The 18126-nt window shown below is 46.0% G+C and overlaps 1 protein-coding gene across 2 annotated transcripts in view; it reads left to right on the forward strand.

The window, feature by feature from the left end:
* The first annotated feature begins 15673 nt into the window (after positions 1-15673).
* CHST8 (carbohydrate sulfotransferase 8) overlaps positions 15674-18126 on the forward strand; it is a 202839-nt gene continuing 200386 nt past the window's right edge. For both annotated transcript variants that reach the window (XM_040075578.2, XM_040075581.2), the window contains exon 1: positions 15674-15734. The gene's annotated coding sequence lies outside the window, so the exon portion shown is untranslated. The remainder of the gene's footprint in view (positions 15735-18126) is intronic.

Consider the following 18126-nt stretch of genomic DNA (forward strand, 5'->3'; position numbering starts at 1 on the left):
CTCCTGATGTGCAGGTGTCCCAGCCCTCTTCTGCTTGGACACACCCAGGTCCTGGACAAAACCTGGCTGGAACAGAGGGCAGGCAGAGCCAAGAGCCCCAGTAGGCTCTTGCACATGGGGAACTACTGAAAGCTCCTGCTCCACCCAAGTTGCCTTAAGCTCAACATAATATTTTTTCCTTGACAGCTTGAGAAAAATAACTGCTGTTACTCAGAAGGCTATTGAAAATAAAAGCCAAGAAAAATAAAATCTCTCTTACTATTTCCTACTTTCACATAACTTATCGCAGTTGCACAGTGCATGTGCTGCACAGCCCCTCAAGCTGCCTGTGGGGTCAGAGCCTTTGGGAAAGACTCACACCAGATCTGTGGGATGAAATGATCCATGCCCTGGAGTTACAGCCCCATGGCGTAATGGCACCCTTGGGGCTACTGGGACACCTTCATTGAAGTCCTGGGGAGTAAATTCAACTTTCAGAAGAGTTAAATCAAAAGTTTAAGTTCACTGGCATTAGTAGCTTTACATCCCACCCAAGAGCCCTGTCTCTGCCAGCTGCATCTGCACTGGAGAGCCAGCAATGCCTTCAGTGGGGAGGTTGTCAGGCTTTGCCAGAACAAGGCAAATTACAGAACTAAGGATTTTAATTACTTCTTTCATACCTCCTAAACAGAAATAATGTTCCTTAAAAACCCATAGCAAAACCATCTGAAAAACAAAGGAATAAATGGAGTAAGAGAAAACCTAATCCTGAAGTAAGGATGAGGATGAGCCCATCCACAAAGTCTGAGTTAGAGCATTTGATTTAAGACCATTTATCTTTGCTATGTCCTGTTTACCAGAGCTTTAGACCTTTGATCCTACCACTGCATTTGCTGAAGGCTGTACAGATGATTGCACCTGACACATTACCTCTACCAGTGACATTCAGATGCCTTTCAGCCCCATGACCAACACAGCTGCAGAGCAGGATGCTGATGGAAAGTGGATTAGGAGATTGCTCATCCTCTCAGAAAGTCACCTGGGACAGCTGTGTGTTGCTAAGACCTGCATCAGATGGAGAGAAAAGGGCATTTTGCACAAATCAGGAATTTGCTTTAATTGTCACAGTTCACAGCTTCAGCAGGAAGTTGAGGCATGAGGCTGGTGGTTCACACTCCTGCAGGAAACATAAGAAAACAACCCAGAGGTTTTTAAAATAGACCCGGCACACCAGGCAATGTCTGTGGCAGAGAGAGGGAAGATTCCAGAACATCAACATCCTAGCCCTGCAGCAGGCTCTGTGCACTCACAGAGCAGGCTTTGAGCAGCACTGGCCTTCCTCCCTGGCAGAGAAATGAGCTCTGTGCTTCCTACCAGCCACCTGGCTAGTGAGTCAGAGCACATCTTAAGCAAAATGCTTGTGAGGTGGGGATGGGGGGGGAGGGAAAACTTCTTTATTCTTCAAAAATTACAGGATTGACACAGTTCTTCATTTTATCCCTGCCCAGTACACACAGCATCTTCAGAAATGTTCCTTCACAAACAGGGCCAAAGGCAGTGCTGGTGCCATCCCCCTGTCCCTTTGGCTCGTAGGAGGGCACTTGCCCCTCTGCTCCTAGGAACTGTGATTCCTTTTACCTTCCCAAGACAATTTCATATGAAAGTGGTCTCAAAGGAACCATGCAAAATCAAAGACTACCTGAAGTAAATTAAGCAAGCCCCTTTCTGCATGCCATTAAAGCCCAGATTCTAAGGAAATAACCTTGTGTGCTTCAGACAGTTTGTTTCACTCTGCTAGGTTTTCAAATTATTTTAAATTACACATGCTCAAATAGAAAAGGATGGCAGTAAATAGGAAGCTGTAACTAAATATTGCTCCTTAACAGGTAGCAGATGAGGTGCCAGCCATACCATACAATGGCATCAAGTATATACAGATTTTCCTAATATTTCTCCATCAGTTTGATTTAAGAAAAGGATGGCTCCTATTTGCAGCCTGTCATGGAGTGCTCTGAACACTGCTGTGGTCTTCCTTTGGGTTTCCTATAATTTATCTGATTTCCTAAGCACATTTCTTGAGAATCATTCAGGGATATTGCCAAGTTTTTATATTTTTACTGAGTTTTCCTCAATCCAAGAATCCCCCAACAGGAATTAAAGCACCTGAACACAGAATCCTAACCTTTGTTGGTCCGTCTTGTTTTCAAGAGATGCAGCTCTTTGTGCCATCAAAAAAGACAGCCCCAGACATTTGCTCTACAGCACAACCCATCCTTCTCCCTGCCCTGTGCAGTCATTAGTTCTGCCCCCTGCATGGCAGCGTGGCTGGCAGCACAGAAGTGAGGGTCTGTGTGCCCACACGCAGGGACCACAGACAGGGCAGCGGCTCCCCGGGCCCACAGGAGCCCTGGGCAGGGGAGTGCGAGGCCTCGGGAAATCCAATTACAGCCAGTTGCAAAGGCCCCCAGGAGCCCATCGCTGGCGCTGCACCGTGGGGTGTCACCCTGGGAGCTGTCAGGGTGGCACTGCCCGTGCAGGGACTGTGGGGACACTCTTGCCATGATCTGCCCCTGCTGGGACAGCTCCAGCAGTGATTCCGTGTCTCAGTGCCAGCCCCTGCTTCTGCAGACTCGTGCCTTGAAGCAGACATTTCAAAAGTGCCCCAAAATAAACATTAATAGCTGCTGGGTCAAACTGTTTGCTGGCTCAATGGACACATGGGGCTTCCTCCTGCAGCCTTCTCTGCTTCTGTTTGACTCCTTTGTTAAAAATGCTGAGGAAAAGATACTTTCTTTTATAAATTATTATTGTCTCAGATTCACCTTTTCTTTCCCCTTAATGAAAAGCAAGTTTCTACAGCATGTCAAATAAATAGCCCTTAAGTACAGTGCAGTCAAGTTCTTCTAATGTGTGTCTTGGAAAACGGGGAGTTCTCGTGGTAGGCCCAGCTGTGCATTTGTATCCCCAGCAGCACGATCAGCATCTCTGCACCCTAGGAGAAAGCAGCACCACCTCCCTTCTTGTTACCAGCGGCATCCACTTTCAAAAGCACTCCCTCTTTCTTCTCCTCGGTTTCTTTTTAGGCTTTTCTTCTCCCTCCTGCCATTGCTCAGCCTGTGAGGGAATGCTCTAACATCAAGCCTTACTCTGCTTCCCAGAGTCTCATTTTATGAAAGGATGAGATTTCCCAGCATCCTCAAGTCACTTCACATTTTCCTGTCCTTTTTTCTAACATATGCCCTATCCCTTCATTTTTGTTTACCACACTTATCCCCTTTACTATTTTTCCCCATTTTTTTATTGATCCATTTTTCTTTTTACCCTCTTCCCTTCAACTCTTTGCTTCTCTTTTTTCTCCCAGACCATTCTAGTGACATTTTCTGGCTAGATGTATTGCCCACTGTGCTGAGGGGAAGCAGTGCATCTGAATTCAAGCTGCACTGTACATCGAGAGCAATACTATATATACTTACAGAAACAGCAAGCCAAACTCTGAGTGTTCTTGTCTCCCCATGCTAAATTCCCAGACCCAAATGCCTCCCATTATCAAAACAACGTTAAATAATGCTAAGGGGAGAATTAAATGAGAAATAAATTGGGCATTTAAAGCCAGATTTGCAGCACTCAGCTGCTCTCACTTCAACAGCTGCACCGCACACCTTCCATGAGGCCCCCACTCTGCAGAGCAGTCTCTGTCAGCGTGTTCCCCACTCTGCCAGAGATGATACGGACACCCTGCGTGGCCAGATAAGCAATATAGGTCACTCTCCCTTGCTTAAGATTGAAATGAGTACATTAATTTATTTTCTATTAGTTACAGCACAAATCAGAGGGAGAGGGAGAGGGAGAGGGAGAGGGATGGGAGAGGGAGAGGGAGAGGGAGAGGGAGAGGGAGAGGGAGAGGGAGAGGGAGAGGGAGAGGGAGAGGGGAGAGGGAGAGGGAGAGGAGGAGAGGGAGAGGGAGAGGGAGAGGGAGAGGGAGAGGGAGCACAGGCACTTGGCTCTGTGCTCAGAACTATGCATCACCTCACAGACTTGGGGCCTCCCTGCACACACTTGGCCAACAGTTTTGTGGTACACCCTCAGATATTTCTGCATCAAACGGATGCCAGGAAATAACTACTGCTCTGGGATGACATGCGTTTGTACTTTTTACACTTATTGCGAGTGAATCCCAACCTACCTTCTAACCACATCCTTTTCGGACAGGTTGTCCCCAGCTGGATGGGGGCATTTGGGTGATGTGTTCCCTTCTTGGCAACCAGAATATTATCTGAGAAATAAAAGTGCTTCAATTGAAAGCAATCAAAAATCAGAGTAATGCCAAGAAATCCTTTTATTCAGCCCTAGACTAAATGAAAATCAAGCCTGAGAAATTAGTTGTTTAGAGGTCAGGAGAGAACTAGCTAGAATGAGATAGTGCTAAATGTTTATACATCCTCTGTATTTTCTTTCCATTTTAAAGGGAATAATTTCTAAACTGGCTGACACTTGTGTGAATTATGACATCTGGCTCTAGAGGGTGTAGATACAGGCAGAGACTAAACACACAAATACTGCACCTGTCCTGCTGACACAGGGCTCTTTCTCACACTGCTGAAGGGATGCAGAGGAAGTAACAAAGAAATGCTCATGTTTGAATTAAGATTCAGAAAAGATAAGTCTCCTTGTCAATGAAAAAGAGCAGGATATTTACACAGTTGTACAGTTACACACATGTACACCTGTGCACATGTGCACACTGTGGGGGCAAGGAGGGAGAAGGAGACACGGGCAAACCAGAGAGATCTTACTGTTCTTACCAAAACACACCAGTCCTGTCAACAGGAAAAGATCCAATCCTTTATACAAGCAAATTTCCCAGGCCATGGTCTAATATGTATCTTTTGCTTTTTATTTAGCTATACTCTTGGACTACTGAGTTACAGATTTAAAATACACAGAATCAGTGTAGGTAGCTGTAGGGAAAAGCAGAAATAGGTTCCTACTGAAGACTCAATTGAATTACTCGGAAAAGATTAATTAAAATTTAATTCTCTTTTGACACAAAATCTCCTGTTTGCTAGATCTTGGTATGTCTATTACCTAGTTTCCATTAGGAGATACTATACTCTGTAATGAAATAAACTTCAAGGACTCTGTGGGATTAAACAAAAAGTTTACTGTATTCTGAGAGCTGCAGGAGCAGCAAGGTTCCAGTGCAAACTGGCTTGCTTAATGAGAAAAGGTCCACATGTCATCTCTGAATTCTCATCAGGGATCTCTATCATTGCTTTTTAAGGTACAGAAGGGCAAATAACTGAGGGGAGATTGGAAAACAGCTTGATTTGCTAAGTGACAGCCAAAAGTCAGGTTTTTATTCAATCTCTCCAAATACCTAGGGAGAGGGGAGGGGAAGGAAGGTATTTCCTTTAACGCTGAGAACAGCTTTGTAACTAAAATAATAATTATTTAAAAGGAAAGGCCATTGGCACCTCCAGCATATGGCTATGGTTGTGCTGTAAAAATGGGGAAGCCATCCAGGGAAGCACCAATATTAGAGATCAGTGTGAGTGAATTAAATACAAGAGTGAGAGCATTTACATCACAATTGGTGCTTCGGGTCTGACATGCTACAAAATGTTGCTTTGTGTTTTACCTTATGACACCTGGAGCCTAACAAACAAGACACTTGACCAGCTAAGAAACCCCTCAGAATGGACCTGGGGGCAGAGAATGGCCCTAATGAAATAAGGGAGAATTTCACTGTAGTGTTGAATTTGCACTTTTAGCTTGTCTCCCTCATGGAGCCCCGGCTCCGTTTTCGTCCCAGCTAGCTCAAGAGACAAACTGCAGTTGGAAGGAATTTTCCTCAGGGTCCCAAAACCCAGGAGCGGCAGAGAACCTTTCCATTGGCAGAGAGAGCGAGTCCCCCTCGATGGCAAAGGAAGGTCTGCACTTGATCCGAGGGTGAAACCAGGGCTTTATTCAGTCTTTCTTCTGTGGTCCTGCACCAGCCTGGGTCAGGAGCCCCTTCCCACCCCCAGAGCCAAGAGGCTTTGCTAGGTGTTGCTTCGTGGCTTATATCCAGGGTAGGGGGTAAAGATGGGGACAAGCCATTACCCAATCAGCAATAAGGTGGGAGTAGAACAGGGTTGGATTACATTCCAGGAAGGGAACAATGCGGGAGATGGGCAGGGACAAACTTTGGGATAGTACATTTTCCAGGGAAACAGAGGGGGTATGGAACAAACTATTATAAAACCCAATACAAAAATGCAATGCAATATGAAACCAAATAATACACAGCAACAAACAGTAACACGAAGAGTCACTAACCACTTTAACTATACAAGGAAAATCAGTTTGAGAGTGACAGAGCAAACTTTATTTGTGTCCTTTTTTCCCCTGTATATTCTCATTTTATGACACTTGCAAGGATGCTGTGACATCCTCAGTGTCATAAGTCTTGGCCTCAGAAGCTGGCACTGATATCAAAATAATGGTTTTGGCTGTTTGGGGCACTGTAACGGAGCCCACCAAACAGGTACTCGCCACATGCCAAATCTGTGCTTTCAGCTACACAGCCAGTAGCCTTGTAATAGAAAGTTAAGATGTAAATACAAGCTGCTATTTTAGTGCCATGTAGTGGTTTTACGTTCGCCAAATTCTGTTTGCCAAATTTAGTGTAGTGGTCTTAGTATTTACTCTCTTTTTTCCCGTGAAATAGGATCAGGAGAAGCAAAGCAGTCTCAAGCTTAGAGATAAACAAATAGTTTTATTAACACACACCAAAAAAGAGAAAATAAGAATCAAATGAAACTTTTAAAACACTTCTCTTCCCCCCACAAACTGTTCACTTTCTTATAAACAGCATAGAGACACAAGCTGTGATTTTCACCATTTAAACATAATCTTTCATCACTTTGGGAGAGGAGGCTCTCCAGAGTTCTATGGGGACATTCGCCACAAGACAAAAACAGTCTGGTGGCTCCCAATGTCACAAATCTGCAACTGTTAGGAGTTTTTGCAGATTGTGCTGTTCCACCCATCAGCAGCCTTTTCCCTGGCCTCTCAGTGTATCTGGGGTACTGTTTAAGAATGCTTCCTCTAGTACAAAACAAGGATTCTCTTCTATCTCTAAAATTGTCTCTATCTCAAAAGAAATAGAGACCTCCTTTTACCCCAGGAGCCAAAGGCTTCAAATCACTTTCTCTCTAAAATCATCTTTGTCTTAAAGACTGAGACCTTGTTTTACCCCAGCAGCGAGGGGCTCTGTTCAAGATTCTCAATTATATCAATCCCCAGCTTTGACTAGAACCAGCATTCCCCCAACAACATTAAGATGTTACAAGAAACAGTCCATTTCTCCATAGTTTACTCCAGAGAAGTCCAGCTAAAAATGTCAACTTCCTCAATCCCTCCTTGCAATAATCTTTATCGGTTCGTTCACTCTTGCTCCACTGACTTCATGCTGTGTCTTTTCTACATCCACTCTGTCCCTTTCTTTTCTCTTTCAGGAAAGGGTTAGGCTTTGGAAGTTTCCTGTTGCCAGGAGAAGGTTAAATCTGCCCAGAGTCTTTTTCTCTCTCGCTGCAGCTCATGGTGTTAGATGTTCAAGGCTGCACTGGTGAGGGGTGTGGGGAAGAACTCCCGCCAAAAGATCAGAGATCAGAGGGCCCGGGCAGTCCGGAATCAAAAAAACCAGGCGGAATCGTAAATGCCTTTTTTGCCCACCCCTCCGTTTAAATGGCGGCGGGCCCCGGCCCAGCCAGGCCCGTAGTTGGTGTGAGGGGCCCGGCCGGCGGCGCCTGCCTGGCCCTCCTTGCTGGCAGCAGACGGGGCCCGGAGGCACGGCCCGGCCAGGGCCACTCCTCTGGGCCCGGGTCAGCCCGGCCCCGGCCGACCCCCGGCTGCCCTACCGAGTTACCTGTCCCTCTCTGGCCAAAGGGAAAAAGAGGCCGGCCTTGAACACACTCAAGATTTATATGGGTATTTTCCAGAGGTGTATCTAATTCTTTAATTGGTCAACCAAGCTGTCAACATCTGCTATAGCTTCCTTGGAAAAAAAAACAACTCACATCTCTGCTAAATCACCACATGCCATCGCACAAAAGTAGCAGCTTGTGTTCTCTTTTCCTTTATTTCCAGAATGCTTGAATCAAGCTGCTAATCCTTTTTCTTTTTTCTCCTTTTTTTCTTCTCCCTAAGTGCCCAGTCAATTTAACCGTGCTTACATAAGGAATTCTTACTTGCTGTATTCCTACAATGACAGTTGACAATGTTCGGACTAAAGGATGCCAAAATCTGGTTTTCCCTAGATAGTAAAAATACAAACAGAAATCAAACCCAAGCAGACTAATAAAGGATTACAAGAGCTGACAGTGCTTTGTAAATTTGAAAGGTTACATTGCTTGGTTCAAAATAAACCTGAAATCCTGAGTCTGCCCTGAGATTTCTGCCTCCCCTGTATACAACATTCTTCCCTTTGTCATATAGACAGTTGTTCACAAAGGAGTTCACTGACATCACCTTGCTCATCTAGTCCAGATGGCCCGAAGTGATGAAAATCCAAAGGTATTCCAGTAAGTGACCTTGGAGGTGCTTTAGTGATTCAAAATTCAGGGAAGACTGAAAGCCTGACACTGGAAGCATCACAGCTCTAGCTCTAAGGAAAACCAGTTCACCTAGGCAGCAGCTGCCTTTTAAAGAACAACAGCAGATTCCCCAGTTGACAAGATATCTGCTACAGTTCCCCACAATTCCTGATTTACAAAGGAAAAAAGAGCTGGTTTGCATCACATATGTCAATAGCCAAATTTTCCCTTCTTACCCTTCAGCTTGTGTTACCTCTAATGAGACAAGATGGCAATGCCTGTTCAGAAACGAAAACAAGAGGGGGAAATTTACAGGACAAAGACGGTTAACTTTTTTTCCCTCTGAACTGGTCTGCTAGCTTTCCTCTGAGAAGCTGACCAAACTGAAAATCGCAGATGGGTCTTGCTGCTCTCTTGTGGGAGATTAGATAGATAGATAGATAGATAGATAGATAGATAGATAGATAGATAGATGATAGATAGATAGATAGTACCTCTTCCCAAACCACACCCAGCTCGGCAAAATAAAAATTAAATCAACGTGGTTTTGCAACACAAAGCCACCCTCTCACTTTTGCTGAGGAATATTTGAAATAAAGATGGATCATAGTGTGAGTCATTTATCTCTCCTCTCTGATGCATTCACACACGCCTACCACTGCAGGGGGATTCAGAGGAATGACCTGAATCTCAAGCACCCGTGGGTTTGCAAACAAAACCCAGCTGATGAGGTCATGCAAAGCCAGGCCTAAATCTATGACTTCCCCTTTACCCCTGGTTTGTTCCTCTCAGTATTTCAAACAGCGAAAGTGCAGGAGAAACAAGGAGTGGTGCCATGTAATGAAACCATGGATCACAGAGCAGCTCCAGAGTATGGCATCCCCATTTCACAGGGATTCAGGCAAGCAGACTAGGTGAAATCCTAGTTGACCACAGTACTTGTACTTATTTTAATTGTTCATTGAAAACAGCGTGACAGATGCAAAACTAAGGGAGAATGAAGAAAAGAAACATCGGCTTCGTTCACAGGCTCAGCTCCCTCTGCATGAACCACACACAAAATCAATTCTTCACATCATATGTTAAAAATAAAGTTGAACCGTTAATAGTAACATGAGAGGGAAAAGACAGAGGCAGCAAAGGAAAAAGGAGGTGGCAGGAAGGTCTGGTCAAAGACAGATTTGTTTTGGCAGCAGGTGGGTGGGACAGATGATGCAGAGGGATAAAGAAGCAGAAGGCAAGAAATGCTGAAGAGAGAGAAGGTCCATGATAAGGGATCAGGAGCCAGGCCTAACATGAGGCTGGGAAGAGCCTCACTTTGTAGTTATTTTGCTTTGGTTGGTCCTCAGAATTGTAGTTCAGGAGCAGGCTTGCATGCCCGCACAGTTCTCCCTCTCTGCTGACTCATGCCACCAACCTACAAAACACATAAAATTGAGAAGAATGAATGCAAATGTCAGGAGACCTGCCCCTGTTCCCAGCAGCCTAAAAAGGAACTTGTTTATGCTACCTCTGAAAGAGCTGTGACACATTCCTTCAGTGATGGAATGATCCCACTAGGATCACTTTTGCTGGCCAACACTGAGCATATTTTTCTCCAGTTCATCTTTCCAGTGTGATTTATTCCACACATCCACTTGGAAAAACATGCTCAGCACCATCACAACAGCTGCACAGCAAAGTCCATCACTGTATTGATAGATCATGGGTTTGTTTCACGCCCAGACACAGGCAACAAGGAGCTGCACATGAGGTGCACACAAATTCTGTCCCTGATCTTTACTGTGCCAGGAAATGACAATGCAAATCCATCCAGGACAATGAAGCCAATCCAAAAGGGCCCCAAGCCCCAAAGGCCAGCATGGATAAGATTTGAATACACCCCCGGAAGACCCAAACTTAGAACAGCACACTGTATCACCTGCAACTAGTTAGTCCTTGGAGAACGGCATTACCTTCAGGTTTGGCTTGGAAGAGCCATCAGCAATTCCTCCATCTTAACCACCATTTTTCCAGGATGGACAAAAACCAGGAGCAGTAAAATAGTCCAAACCCCTGCACCCTTCTATGCTGTTCTGGGGACTATTTCAACACACATCTTTGTATGTCCCGCAGAAAGAATTCCTTCCTGCACCTGCCCAGTGTAAGGAGCACAACAGCTCCAGCTCCCAGTTACTCTAAGTTATTGATGGAGTTTCCAAAGAGTAGCTTCGAGTGCCATTTTTGGATCCTGAATTTGGCAGGCCTGGCTGTTCTCACTTAAGACTAAATCAAATGCTTCTCAGGCTTTCCCGTCTAAACCATATTGTTCTTTCTGGGCCCTTTGGCTATATTTTATGAAATAACTGATGTTCTCTATCTCCAGAGGGTAATTTATTATTGCTTCTACCAACAAGGAACCATATGATCTAATACATCTCTTCCTGTTCTGTCTTTTGAGGTTTCTATAATTTTTCCTGAGATTTTCATTTTTTTCCCAAAGAATGGTTTGCGTACCTTACAGTTTGTCCCATGGATATTTCTTGGTGTGAAAAAGACACTGCCTCTCCATAGAAACCTTGCCAGATACTATCTACGCAGAAGCATTGCTCTAGGAGCAGAGTGCACGGAATTATTTAATATTTTCCTAATTTTGGTTAACTCCCAGAAAAATCACTATCATTCCACTTTCTTCTATCCCTAGCATTACTCTGTGCTTTCCCCCTCTTCCTTGACCCTCACTGGCACAGTCCCATACCCGTTCACCTGACTGGCTCATTGTGTGTAAGCAATTTTAAGAAAATGGTCTTCAGAAAAAAAACTCTGTTCCCCCAGTCAGGTCTGGGAACTCTAAAGCAGCATCAGTAACATAATCAGACCCTGGAACTGGCCATAGAAGAAACTCAACTCTAGCCCAAGAGCCTACATGGGCAGATGTTTGAACCAGGGTTTTACCAAGCAGCTCGTACACACTTATTTCAGCTGCGTGTCAAACTGAGTGGAGCTTGCAAATGAGCTTGCTTCCCATGTAGTTTGGGGGCTCGATTCCAGGTGCATTAGCATCCTGTTATGAGCTGCTTTTTGTGGGAAGGATCCAAAGGGAAAGAAAGATTAGAGATCTGGGAGACAACATGGCCCAGATCTGCTTTAGACATTCCAATGAGGCTCTTAATTTGCTGCTTTGTTGCACTGTATGCACACGCACACGCACACACGCGCACACACACACATACACACACACACACACACACACGTATGTATATATATATTTTTTCCCCTGTAAACCCCAACTGCTTTGGCTGCTTCTCGAGAAGAGTGGCTTTGAAATATCCCTTCCAAAGCTGGGACAGATGTTTTCAGTGTTGGGGTTTATTAAGTTCCTGTGGCAGCTATTTCCAAGGCTACTTTGTCACACATTTCTTTGCAAGATACCAAGAATGGCAGAGGGGCTTTGCAGATAAGCATTTCAACTGCAACCTTTATACTAAAGTGTAATAAGAACATTGGGGAATTAAATAAAATTATATTTTTCCTAGATGTCTGCTTAAAAAGGAAATTCAAGATTTTATGGATGCCCCAGAGACAAACTATTACATTACATTCCTCGCTGTTCTTATTTGAGTTCTGTCTATTTGAGTACCTCAAATAGCACAGAATCATTCATAAAGAATGGGCAAGAGAGACTGTGTCCCATCAATATTTCAAGCTTGGTTATCAAATCAAGAGAAATTCATGAGTTCTGCTCCAGCTCAACATTTTCAGGTTTGATACTATTGTTTGACAGTTTAGAGGGTTTTCCCTCTGCATTCTCATTGTCATTAATATTTTATATAATGTTCCAGTTGATGCTATTGTAATACTTTTTTTTTTTTTTTTTACTTGGCTGTACTAACCATTTTTTTCTTTTTTTCAGCAGGGAGAAACTCACACTCATTTGCTATTTGTGGGGTGATGACATAGTGTGAAGAAGCAGTAATGATGACTGACTGATAGAAGACACCATATGTTCTCTTCATTTTTTCTCTGCGCTATTTTCCAAGAGATGAATAAAGACTCAGTATAAGATAAGCTTCCCTATATATAGTATAAGAAAAAATTTGACCTTTTTTCCCCAAATAATTGGCAGGATGGGAGAAAAGATCTTTTTTCCTAAATCATTCAAACAGTATTGCTTTAAATATCAGGCTCCAAATCACCAAGACAAATAATTTCCAGTCTTTTCCACCAGAAACATTTTACATGTATCCAGACACCAGAAACAATTTTAGAATTAATTCCACTCACCCCCAAATGTTTTCCATTTTTCCATAGCAAACATTTTGAAAATATATATATAAGTTGCATTTGCTGATGACTAAGCAAAGGTAAACAATTCCTTCTGGTCTTAAAAGAAAGTAGATTCTATATCGGACTCTAAGTGACTGTGTGCAATGCATGATAATCAGAAATCCTGATTATAAGCACAGTACTAGCATCACTGGATCACAACGTGAGATTATATGCTTGGGTGTTTCTTTGCACCCTCACTGTCTGTGCAACTAATAAAACGGAAGATTCTCTTCAATAAACATTGCCTTTGCTTTAACATGTTTTAATATCAAAATAATTGGAAAGCTCATCTCCTAGAAATAACAGAATAAAAGTCTTTGATTGTTCTAGCATACACATTTACCAAGTATATTCTTTTCCTAAATAAATATTTCTTTTTTTTTCCTCTCTGTCCTTTTTATTCATTCTACCCTCTCAAAACCAAGGCTTTGTGATTGTCACTCTTCCTCCTAACTTTGTAATAGCCACTAACCAGCTCCAGACTATAGCAGAGCCACACACATATCTGCTAATAAGCAGTCAGGAGCAGAAACAAAGAAGTAAACAAAAGGGATTCACATTGCCTTCTGTTCCATTGGAGACAAAAGGAAAAAAAAAAAAAAAAATCAATCCTCCAAACACAAAAATAAGCCCCAGAAATCGTTGGTTTAAGATACCTTATTTTTGAAATTCACAGGAATTTTTTGTAAGTAATGAAGCCAGAATTGGAGAAAAACATAATTGTGAGTCCTGCAGGCAGCAGGGCAGAGAACTCATTGTCAATGGACCTAGTGCCAGGACTCTTGTTTGGGCTTTGTTTTCAAGGTCACCCATTTAAAGCATTTTCCATAACACAACCTGAATAAAGAATAGAGAGCCACATTCTGCTCGCCCTGCTCACAAAGACTCCCACCACAGATGCAGCAGGAAAGGTTCCTTATGCCAGGAGATGGCCCTTGGAGGACGTTTTCTCCCCGGTCACCTGCCATAGCAACAGCCATCGAGCAATGTTTTACATTTATAGCATGCAACTCACTTTACCCAGTTATAGACTTATTATTTTGCTGTGACAGCTTATGCACCCTGCACCACACAAAGCAGGACAGAAGGTGCTCAGGTAAAGCAATGACTGCAGTTTTCACATGTTATTCTTCCTTTGAACTCCAAGTGGCATGAATGCATCTTCCCCTGGAAAGCTGTCGCACGCACCTTCTTTTCCTATGACAATGGAATTACATCAAGTCTGAGCTCAAAACTCTCATTTAAATATTCCATCCTATCAGCAGCAATGAGCTGTCTTACTTAAGAATTACGGACTTGGGTCCCTAATCAATATTTTAATAAATAACACCTATTTAGAAAAATTGATTGCTTGGGAGCAGAGTAAGTATAATGCATTTATGCTAATCTAGTCACAGGATAAATGTCATAGTTTATTTATTTTTATAGTTTTATTTGGTTTTATAATTTTATTTATTTATTTATAAGACACACATTATTCTGAGGGCTACAAATGGGGTCCGTGCTGACACACATTTCCCACTATACACACACAATGTCAGGTGAAGGTGGGTGGCGGGCACTCGAGGCAGCACGCCTGGCACTGCCTTAGGCAAATCCTGCTGCCCCCGGGCTGCCAAAGCTCAGCTCCGTGGCTCCCAGGGGGCGAGGGCAGCTCCTGGGACCCACGCTCCGAACTGAGGAGTGGGTGCAGAGCACAGCGTATCCCTTGATGCCAGGCTCTGGGGGCACCATTCCATCTCATTAAATGGCCACTTCATAACACTAGCAATAGCCAGGCATGCCACCGAGGCCATTCTCGGAGACTACAGCCATACCCCGGGTTTGCTCTCACGAGACTCTTTATTCTGCTGCGCAGTTACGAGGGGAAAGCCTCTCCTGTATTTTAGGGTGGGATATAGCCAGCAGAGAGTGCAAGAGGCCCCTTCTGTGCTGTTACTCCACAGTCCATATCCAGGCTCAAAATAAGCAACCTTGGTGCACACCGTGCTCTGGCTGCAGCGTGTCCGCTCCAGTTTGTTGTTCGAGGACACCATCGCTTCTATTCTCTTCCAATTATTTCTGCGTCTGCCCTCGAGGGGTGTGTTCACAACCTTCTTTTGGGAGCAAGTACGGGCCCCCGATCTTCCCGACCATTCTCAAAATACATATATATATTCTACAAATTGCAGGCCGGAGGAGACGCCCGGCAGGATGCTCGTATCCACGCGGAGGATACGGAGGAGCCTCCCTTCTCCGTTCCTCCCAGACGACACCCGGCAGCAGCGGCGCAGAGGTTTCCCCCGCCCCGCGCCCGGGACCTTTCCTCCCTCCCCGCAACGCGCCCCTCGGGTGCGATATTCCTCCGGGAGCCGCGCGGGCCGAGGCTGGGGCTGCGGGAGCCGGGAGCGCGCGGGGCTCGGCCCGCGGCGCCCCGCTCCGCGCCCAAGTGCCCTGCGGACGGCGCACGATGCGGCGGCCGCGGCGGAGACCGGCCGGCGCCGCCGGAACGTGTCGAACTTGAGAGGCGAGAGCACCCCTGGAAAGGCGGCGGCCCCGGCCGGCCCCGCCCGCGCCGCGGCGAGGGAAGATGCGCCGGGGGCGCGGCAGGACCGGGAGCGCTCCCCGCCGGCGGCCGCCGCACCTGCTCCCGGAGGTGCGCGCTGGGCGCGGGGCGGCGGCCGCCGGCGGGGCCGGGGCCGGCGGGGCGGGAGGAGGGAGGCGGGGACGGGGCGGCGGCCTCCGGTCTCCGGGCGGGCCGTCCCGCTTTACTCTCTCCTCCCCGCCGAGCGTCGCGGGCGCGGAGCCGCGGCTGCGGCGCGCAGGGCGGCGGCGGGAGCGGCGCGGAGGATGCGCTGAGCGAGCGCGGGAGGATGCGCGGCCGCGGCGCAGGTCAGTGGCGAGACCCCCCCACCCCGTCCCCGGGCCCGGGACGCGCTTCGCCGCCCGGATCCCCGCGTCCGCTGGCCGCTCCCCAACTTTTCCCCGCGCCACTTCGGGAAAGTGACCAAACTTGCGGGCCGGGGCCCCTCGTCCCGTGTCCCCTCCTCATCCCCGGCGGCGCGACCCCCGACCTCAGGGCTGCTCTCCCGGCTCGCGGCCGTAATTAGCGGTGCCGGTAATTGGGGTGGAGGGGCAGCGGCCGCTCTCGGGGCCGGGCGCGGTGCGGGTCGCCCCGGGGCTGCGGCGCGTCCCCTCCTCCCCACCCCGCTCCCTTCGTAGCCGGGCGGAGCCGGCCCAACCCCGCTCGGGCACGGGGGCACCGGCACCAAGGGGAGGATGGAGCCGGCGGCTCCGACGGGCTGAACGCTCGCGGCTGCGGGTCCGGCGTGGGTTTCTGTAATGAAAATAACTGGATCCCAAGCAAAGTAGTTGATAAATGAAGGCATCTCCCTAGACTGGAAACCCAGTTCACCCGGAGTTCAGTGTATGCGAAGGGGAGCGGTATGAGGGGACACGGAGGCACTTTTTAATTTCTGGAGTTATCTTTAGAGAACAGGGGGTGTCTTTGAGCGCTGCTCTCCCGCAGGAGTGCTTTTCAGCACGTCCCGATTCCCCTGCCCCTGCTCGGCCGCACTTGGCACCTCGGACCTTGCAGTGCCCCTTTACACCTCACCCAACCCTCCAGGAACGGGTATGTCCAAACCCCGGCAAATATACAGCAAAGAACGGTTTGTACTTGTTAGCCCCAGTGTAGTGGTGATGGGCGATTGGACAGCGCCCTGCTGATGGCTGGGATTCCCGGGTGCTGGCTGTAGAAGTAGCCAGGAATGATGTGAAACTGGGTTGTAGCTGTGACATTAGTTTTTAAAGATTTTTCAGGGGTTAGGAAAACCCCTTATTGTAATTGTGTTATAATATTGCTTTCTGTCTGCAGCTGACTTATGTGGCACTTAGATTAACGTTTAAAAAAACCCAAAGATGCTCGGTTTTTAATGTTAGACACCTACCCTAAAATTCTTGTATTTTATTGCAAGACTTAAAAAGTTGCAGCTATTAAGAGAATAGGCTGTATCTACAGTACCAGGGAGAGAGGGTGAACAGTAAAGCTGAACGGTCTCAGAAATGAAAACTGGAAATGCTGCCACTAAATCTGTTTTGTTTATTAATGATGCTCACCATTTGACAAGAAAGCTATCCTCAGTTTATCTCAAGAAGATTTCATTTTGTCAGATGCCTGTTGTCTCATCAATTCCTTTCATGTCCCTGGGATTTTCTCTTTTCCAAGCTCAGGCCACAGCAGCTCTCTGTGTTGGGGATAACTGTTAAGCTCTTCTTTTGAATTCATGAGCTTCCAAATTAAACTTTTGCTGACACCTGCTACCTAGCCTGGTTGAGCATAATGACAGTGTCACCCAGGCTACTGGAGCTCTGCCACCCAACGAAGTAAATCGCAAACAAAAATAATTGTGAGGTGCCTGGACTAGGTAACACAATGATTTGGGGGACATCTGGGAAACTCTGGCTACTGGAAATCCAGTCAAAGTCTGCTTCTAATGGAGCAAACTTTCCAACAGCAATCACAGGCAGGAATTAAATCTATAGAGTAGATGGCAACAGAGATTAATAATCATCATCAATTAGCTGATGGAATCAAACAGAACAAAATGAGGGTAAACAAAAACCTGTCTCCCCCTCCCCCTTGAATCCAGACCCACCTTCATTTATCCAGAGTCAAGGATCTCTCCCGAGCACGGGTTTCAAGTGCCAAAAAATTTAGCAGGTGTCATAACATAAGGTCAAGACTTAATTATTTATATGGAGACATCAATCATCCTGTGGGGATGATTTATTTATAAATCACCAGAGCTGAAACACAAGGCAGTGAATTCCGATTTCCTCCCGCTCCTTCCTGAAGGGACCAGGAAGGTCCACACTGTGGCTGAATGGCCCCAGGAGCCTATAGAAATTTTTGCCCAGCCCCCCATGGAGGAGGCTTTTCTACACCTTTTAGATCCTGCAACCGAAATACCACCGGGGAAATCTCATGCATATTTGCTACATCTCACTAATGAACATTTACTGATTATGGATTATCTGGAGGATTTAGCTTTTTAAACATTATTCAAATTTTTATGTTTATGTAAGCTAATAAGACTGAGGAGATTCAGTAACTACTCTTTGCCTTATGGTATTTGAAAAGAGTGTCCATGGGGCTTAGCTCAGCATCTTCCACAGCCACTTTTAAAAGACTAAAATAGAATTTTTCTGCCTGAAAAAAAAACCCACCCTGTCTCTACTCAGTATAATGTTCTTTGCTCACAATTAATGCCAAAAAATCAAT

Source organism: Hirundo rustica, chromosome 11, assembly GCF_015227805.2.
Source record: "Hirundo rustica isolate bHirRus1 chromosome 11, bHirRus1.pri.v3, whole genome shotgun sequence".
NCBI classification, from domain to species: domain Eukaryota; kingdom Metazoa; phylum Chordata; class Aves; order Passeriformes; family Hirundinidae; genus Hirundo; species Hirundo rustica.